Source organism: Coffea arabica, chromosome 1e (assembly GCF_036785885.1).
Source record: "Coffea arabica cultivar ET-39 chromosome 1e, Coffea Arabica ET-39 HiFi, whole genome shotgun sequence".
Lineage (NCBI taxonomy): Eukaryota > Viridiplantae > Streptophyta > Magnoliopsida > Gentianales > Rubiaceae > Coffea > Coffea arabica.
Window position 1 is genome coordinate 11,716,178 of NC_092311.1, and position 8,151 is coordinate 11,724,328.

Below are 8,151 nucleotides of genomic sequence, written 5' to 3' on the forward strand. Positions count from 1 at the left end.
GCTCCTCTTGAGCTTGTAGGTTAATTTAAACAAGCTACTTCAAGTTGATGAATTACAATCACTCTTGTGTACAAAGGAAGATTCACCTCCTCCTTGCCCCGAACTCCACTCGGTCAAGCCAGGACGTTTTACTATCCCTCAGGACAACCCTCACAGAGTTACACTCATGAAATATTCACTCACAAATGAAAAGCTTACAATGAACCTCACACCACTAAGACTACAAATATTCTTTGAAGAGTATTTTCTCACTAAAATCACTCTAGATCTTTTGTATCTTCAGTGTGCCAAAGTTGTTTGAAGTATCTGACCATCCACTATTTATATAGGACCAAGAAAGTGCCTCATTAATGCTTCCAACGGATAGAAAGTAGCTGAAGAGTCAGCTAGCCGTTGGAGTATCGGACGTCCAATGCTTGTGTCCGATACTGTCGGACGTCCGATGCTTGCGTCCGACAGCAGGCAGTGAGTTTGAAAATTTTTCTTCAATTCTATCGGACGTCCGGTAGGCTGGTTTTCTGCGTCCGAAGATATGATGTAAAACTGAGAATTTTTCTTCAATTCCTTAGGACGTCCGGTAGGCTGGTTTTCTGCGTCCGAAGATACTCAATGGTTGTCGGACGTCCGATGCAGTCTTTTTGAGCGTCCGACAGCTTTCAGCAACCTTTGTCTTCTTTCAATTGCACTTGTTCATGGAATCAAATAACTTCATAACTGAAAGTATATCTTAAAGAGATATTAGTATCATCCATTTGTTTTGTAAACATCAAAAGATAGGGATCAAGATCAACATTCTCCCCCTTTTTGATGATGACAAAACAATGGATGGAAAGAAACAAAAATAAGTATAAGAAGCTCCCCCTCAATCATTGCATCCAAAACTTTCAAGAGCCAAACTCATAATCTCAGAATAACTCCCCCTTACTCATTGCATCCATTTCTCCCCCTTTTTGTCATCATAAGATGAGAGTAAAAACTAGCTACCATAATCCAATAACAATAACAAAGAATCCAATATTCCAAGTAAAAACAGAGAAATGACAGCAATAACTACATATCACAGAGAATTGATATCAAAAGGAGTATCAAAAAGAGAAATAACAATCAAAATAATTATCAGACCAAATCATCATTAGATAAGAATTGTTCTTTACTCCCTTTTTAACATCATACAGATCCAGTAATATTCAAAAAATATCAGCAAAAACTCAGATCAAAGTATCAAAAATATCAAAAGAAAAAAAAAACATAATGAACGAGAATTACTGCAATGATTAATAAAATCTCCTACTTGTTAAAGTTAACATCATGTCTAACTATCCACATGCATTTCATGCCTTTTTTTATATTTTTTCTCACATAGCAATCACTTTTCATGTGACCTTTTTGACAACAGAAATTACACATAATTAAGGAGTTATTTACATGAACAGGTTTAATAAATCTTACTTGTCTTTTCTTATAAATAGCAAATGCATTTGCATTCTGATTCAGCCTTATCTGATGAGTACCAAAATTTATCTTCTTCTCATAAGTGCCAAAATAAGGTTTTGTTCCATTTTCTTGAAAGCAATTTTGTTTCTTATATTGTAGTAACTCATTTAAATCATCCATTCTTCTTTTCAAATCACTTTGTTCCTTTTTGAACAATTCACAACACTTCTTTTTTCTGTTAAGCTCAAAATGTAAGACAATCTCATTCTTTTTGAAGTAGTCATTTTCAGTTCTCAACTTTTTATTTTCTTGAAAGAGACGTGCATTATCCTGAAGAAGAAAACTAATTTTATGTTTTAATTCCTTGTTTCTAGCATAAGACTCTTTCAAACTATCATACAATTTTATAATGAAAGATTCAAAATCATCATCAGTTTCATCATCACTTTCAAATTGAGAGTTAGAAGATGTTACCTCATCATCTCCAATGGCCATGAAAGCCAATTGAGCAGATTCTTCATCCTTTTCAATTTCACCATCGGAGTTGCACTCATTCCATGTGAACTGAAAATTGTTGATTCTTGATTTTCTTTCACATTTTCTCTTCTTCATTGGACACTCACTTGCATAGTGTCCAGGTTGGCCGCATTCAAAGCATTTATCAATTTACTTTTTATTGAACTCTTGCTTCCCTTTGTTTCTTGTATTGTTGAACTGATTTCGGAATGAGTTGTTGTTTCCTCCTTTTCTGAATCTCCTCTTGTTGAGTATTCGTTTGAAACTTCTTGTGATGAGTGTGATATCATTGTCATCACCTTCTGCATCATCTTCATCTAGGGAGGCAGAATCATCTTCATCTTGAGATGTCTTTAGAGCAATGCTTCTTCTTACTTTCGCATCCTCATCCTCTTGCATTTTGGACTTAAGTTTCAACTCATAAGATGTTAGAGAATTAATAAGAGATTCAATAGGCATGGTATTCAAATCTTTAGCCTCCTCAATAGCAGTCACTTTATTTTCCCAATCATTGGACAAGGCATTCAGGATTTTTCTATTTTTCTCACCAAGAGAATATTCTTTTTCCAGCACCTCTAAATCCTTAATGAGGTCATTGAATCTACAATACATCTCATCAATGTTTTCATGAGGTTGCATCTTGAAAGATTCATACTTTGTAACTAGAATGGACTTCTTTTGTTCTCTAACATTTTCACTACCTTCATGAATTTCTCTCAGTTTATCCCAAATTTTCTTGGCTGACTTGCAGCCTTTGACTCTAATAGATTCATTTGAGTCTAAAGCACAATATAACACATTCATGGCTTTTGCATTTAAGGTGAGATGAGTTCTATCTATAAAAGTCAGTTCACTTCTTATTTTTGGTCTAGATCTATGAGTATTTTCATCTATAAGAGAGGCATCATATGGACCTTCACTAATAATAAACCACAATTCAATATCAATAGATTGCAAAAAGATAATCATTATTTCTTTCCAACTCACATAATTTGACCCATTAAACATAGGTGGTCTAATCACAGAATGTCCTTCAAAAAATATAGCATTGTTGGTTGTCATCTTTACTCCAAAGCCGATTGAGCTTAATCTCTAGCAGACCAAGCTCTTATACCAATTGTAAGGCCCGAAGACAACCAATGAGACAATTAACAAGAAAGCAAGACTGTTTGGGAGTAGAAGAGATAATCAATTTAAAGAACACAAACGTAACAATAAGTAAATAAAAGGGAAAGAATAGCAAACCAATTAACTACGCAGCTCCTCTTGAGCTTGTAGGTTAATTTAAACAAGCTACTTCAAGTTGATGAATTACAATCACTCTTGTGTACAAAGGAAGATTCACCTCCTCCTTGCCCCGAACTCCACTCGGTCAAGCCAGGACGTTTTACTATCCCTCAGGACAACCCTCACAGAGTTACACTCATGAAATATTCACTCACAAATGAAAAGCTTACAATGAACCTCACACCACTAAGACTACAAATATTCTTTGAAGAGTATTTTCTCACTAAAATCACTCTAGATCTTTTGTATCTTCAGTGTGCCAAAGTTGTTTGAAGTATCTGACCATCCACTATTTATATAGGACCAAGAAAGTGCCTCATTAATGCTTCCAACGGATAGAAAGTAGCTGAAGAGTCAGCTAGCCGTTGGAGTATCGGACGTCCGATACTTGCGTCCGACAGCAGGCAGTGAGTTTGAAAATTTTTCTTCAATTCTATCGGACGTCCGGTAGGCTGGTTTTCTGCGTCCGAAGGTATGATGTAAAACTGAGAATTTTTCTTCAATTCCTTAGGACGTCCGGTAGGCTGGTTTTCTGCGTCCGAAGGTATGATGTAAAACTGAGAATTTTTCTTCAATTCCTTAGGACGTCCGGTAGGCTGGTTTTCTGCGTCCGAAGATACTCAATGGTTGTCGGACGTCCGATGCAGTCTTTTTGAGCGTCCAACAGCTTTCAGCAACCTTTGTCTTCTTTCAATTGCACTTGTTCATGGAATCAAATAACTTCATAACTGAAAGTATATCTTAAAAAGATATTAGTATCATCCATTTGTTTTGTAAACATCAAAAGATAGGGATCAAGATCAACACATGTGTTTTGGTTGTTTATAAATGTGTTTGAAGTCACAAATGTGACTTAAGTTTGGTTAGGGCATTTTGGTGCCAAACCAGAAAATCCGAGCAGTGTGAAGCCCTGCTTTTGGCTTCATTTTCCGATATGAATCGTATCTAATCTGTTTTGGGTCAAAACATGAAAATTATTGCCCTATGTGAGAGCTTTCTAAAACGCAAAAATCACCCCAAACGGATTTGTGTGCACCGAGTTATGGCCATTGAAATTCAGACTGTCGGACATTTTGTCCTCAGTTCTGACAAGGCAAATTCTAAGACTGTCATTTGCATTTTTGACCGAGCCAAAGTGTAAACTGGGTTAAACGGTCTTCATAAACCTTGTAGTTCTTTGTCTTAGCTTCAAAACGGTATCTCGTACACCTTAAACCGACGACCATAGCTTCTGTTATAATTAAAACCGTAAAAGGTGTCAAAAATGTAAAATGTCCGTTTGCGCCTCAGGGTGGGGAGGCGCGACCGTTTCATTTTCGCGCACGCGCACGTGCATTTCTCAACCGTTTTTGCCGTTTAGGACTATTTTTATTATTTTGTTACCATTCCAGCCGTTTTGGCCGATTTGGACATTCTTTTGGCCTTAATGTCGTTTTTTACCGTTTTTTATTATTTTTGACCGTTTTCGATCGTTTCAGTTATAAACTGTTATTGTATGGCTGTTTCACTTATGTGTGTATATAATCTGTCTATACAGACTGTGAGGCTTTTGACGGTGGCGGTCAAGCTCAGTGATTGTATCATTTTTCATGCCAAACTTTATCAAGTAAGTAATTGGGTTGTTTATTGATGTGAAATTGTCAAAGTGCTTTGTATATGTTAAATAGGTACTTAGGCGAGGGTGTACTTTATATCACTCGACCTGAGCCCATCTTTTGTTTTGTTTTCATATGTAAGAATACATGCCTTATGTTAAGTATCACCCTTTTGCTGTGTGCTGATGGGGGTGATTACATGACTTGAATTAAACCCCTTTTTGATGTGTGCTGTTGGGGTAAGTATTTTGCTGTGTACTTTGTTAAGAGATATCATCTATTGAGAGATTGGATATCTCAAGGCTTGGTTCCAACCCGGTTCCAAGGGTAGACAAACTATTCGAGCCAATCGGGGCTTGGTCGAAATTAGTTCCATGCTAACCTTGAGATTTCGTTCTTTGTTAAAGTTTTGATTAAAACTAAGTGATTTTGTTTCGTTCGAGCTGCTGTGTGCTGTTGACTGGCCAGCGGGGGTTGATAAGGTGAACGGGGAAAATAAGTGGAGTCTACGGACCATGAGTACTTAGGTTGACGGAGTGTCAACAGGCGTTCAAACTCGGGGAATTGAACTGGATTTGGAGCCACCCTTATCCTACCATTGTGATGTTACTTTTCGGTTATTGATGTGAAATATCCTGATTTACTTGTTTATTTGAATGTGAGTTTACATTTTACCCCTGATTACTCACTAAGCATATAGTTTACCCCATTCCATTTGTTTTCCTTAGCAGGGGGCCGACGCGGGGATCGCTCGGGATGGTGTTTAGACTTTTGGCTATAGAATAGTTGAATTTGTACTTGTTATAAGTTGACTAGTAAGATGTATATAGTTGTCGTGGTGGTTGTAGTTATCAGCTTTTCTAAGGTTTACTTTATGGTACTCGTGATATGTATGACTTGAGCTACTAGTTTATGCAACTTTTGAAGCTGTAATAGAGTAAATAGAACTTTCTTTTAACATGAAATCTATTTTTTCATTTTAAATATTGAGTTCTGGCGCGAGTTAGGCAGACGTCCCGCCGATATTCTCGGGTTCGCCCTTGGAAGAAGTGGGGGCGTCACAATAGTATTAAATGCTTAACGGTCTAGAGGCCATAATTTGCTCTTTTGATTTGATGCTTAACGAAACTTCTTTTAAACTGGAGCGTGGACTCCCTAAAACTCTATTGGATTGGTGCATACAGCACTTGGGGTGGTATCCTTAGCACACTTAAATTCAATTAAATCCATTATATTTACATCCACCACAAGAAGAGATTTCTTTGTAAACTTTTAATGTGAGATACAAAGACAAACTCAATAAATCTCCATCTTGGCGTGTATCTGTGAGAATCCGAAAATTCGTTGTCTATATTTTTGTTCATTTACCATATTTGTCTTGAAATTGTGGTTGATTTAATGGTTGAGTCATGATTTTTATTTCCTTGCCTTATTTAACTTGGTGCATGTTGAGTTTTATAGTGCATTATACTAGTGTGACCAACTAGTGGGGTATGTACAATAAATTTGATGGATTAGAAGGAGTTTTGTACAAAAGAGATTATGTGACAAGAATTGTTATGAGTTAATTGGATAAGATATAGATATTAATCTCACATTTGAGATCACTGCAATGATCTTAAATGTGAGATTAAATTCCAGATCAAGTAGGAAAATCTATCGTAATTTGTATGCTAGGCCAGATATATGTGCAATCAGAGACATAGCCCTGTAGGTCACAGAAGTGAACATTAGTAGCAATATTAGAGAGGTTATCAAAGGCCTCAAGATCAAGTACGTACTGCTACTCTATGTTTTTGGAATTAAAAAGTGCAGGTGCCACTTATCAAAGATTGGTCAACAAGCTCTCCAAGCATCAAATTGGAGAAGCATAAAAATTTATATTGATGATATGTGTGAACAGCCAAAGGCTGGAGACCTTAACCAATGATCTCAGTTCCTATAAAATCTTATTTAAATGAATTGTAGGACACTTCACAAGCAAAAAATAATAAATAAATAAATAACACATAAGCCAACCTACATAGGTTGTTGGTTAAGAACTCAAAACAATCTATGTAGGGCATAGGATTGTAGGTTGAGATCCTACGATAATGTGTCCAAGGCATTAATTGAACATTGAGATCTTAAGATAATCTATACAGAGCACAGGTTATATGTTGAGATCTTAAGACAATATGTGCAGATCTTAAAACAATCTGTGTAAAGCACAAGTTGTAGGTTGAGATCTTAAGACAATCTATACAAAGCACTTATTACAAGTTGAGATCTTAAGTCAACTTGTGTAGGTCAAAATTTGCAAGTTGAACCTATAGATCAAATAAGTTGCAAGACAACTAAAAGAGTTGAAAACTTATTTGAAGATAGAATAAGTTAACAATAAATTGCATGACAATTAAATAATTGAAAATTATTTGAAGGACAAATAACTCAATATTCTATTGAGATCTCAAAATAAGTATAAAGTCTTAAATAAAACTTACAAATAAAAATGTAGTTCTTTTTTATTCCTTCCTCAATTCTCACCTCCATCTCTTTATCTTGAGGAACACTTTAGTGGAGATCATTTTTGGAGACAACTAATGAGATTTTCTCTTAGTTATCTACAGGAAGATCCTTCTCAGATATGGTACAATGTGAGGACTATTCAGTTTGGGTAGATTGATCATGGCATAGGCCCTCATCTGCTAAGTCAATTGACCTTCTAAGATCTCAGTCAAGTCCCAGTTAGAGCCTTTGCCCAGGAATGTATAAACTCTTATAGGCAAAGAAGGGATAAGAAAAGGCACTTTTGTCTACAGAAGGAAGAATCTCGCTCGCATGGATTTCAAAAGTTGGTTCAAAGGTTCTCTACCATTAGGGACTTTCCTTTGTCACTCTAAGCTCTTATGGTTGGAGAATCAATTTGGTTATTGGTCTCGCAACACTAGAAGGCGCCCTAACATTCTTTCCTTAAGAATGCAATGGAAGATTGGTGTTGTTGGCAATAGTGGTTAGCAGAAGTTGCCGAGAACTTCCTACTACTCCTTCTATGAGCCTTACCTCTTTCTTGCATTAGTTCATTAATGGTTGGTCCTTCAGTGGCAGGCCTTGGACACTTACTTAAGGTCTCGTCCTCTACAGTCTGAGTTGCCCTAGCGACTACAAGTTGTTCTTGTTGAGTTTGTCTTTGTATCTTACATCAAAAGTTTTACAAAGAAGCATATCTTCTCAGTAATTATAAATATCGTGGGGTTAAGTGAGTTTGTGGGTGCTAAGTGCACCAATCCAAGTACCATATGCACAAATCCAAGAGAATTTTATGGGGCTCACGCCCTAA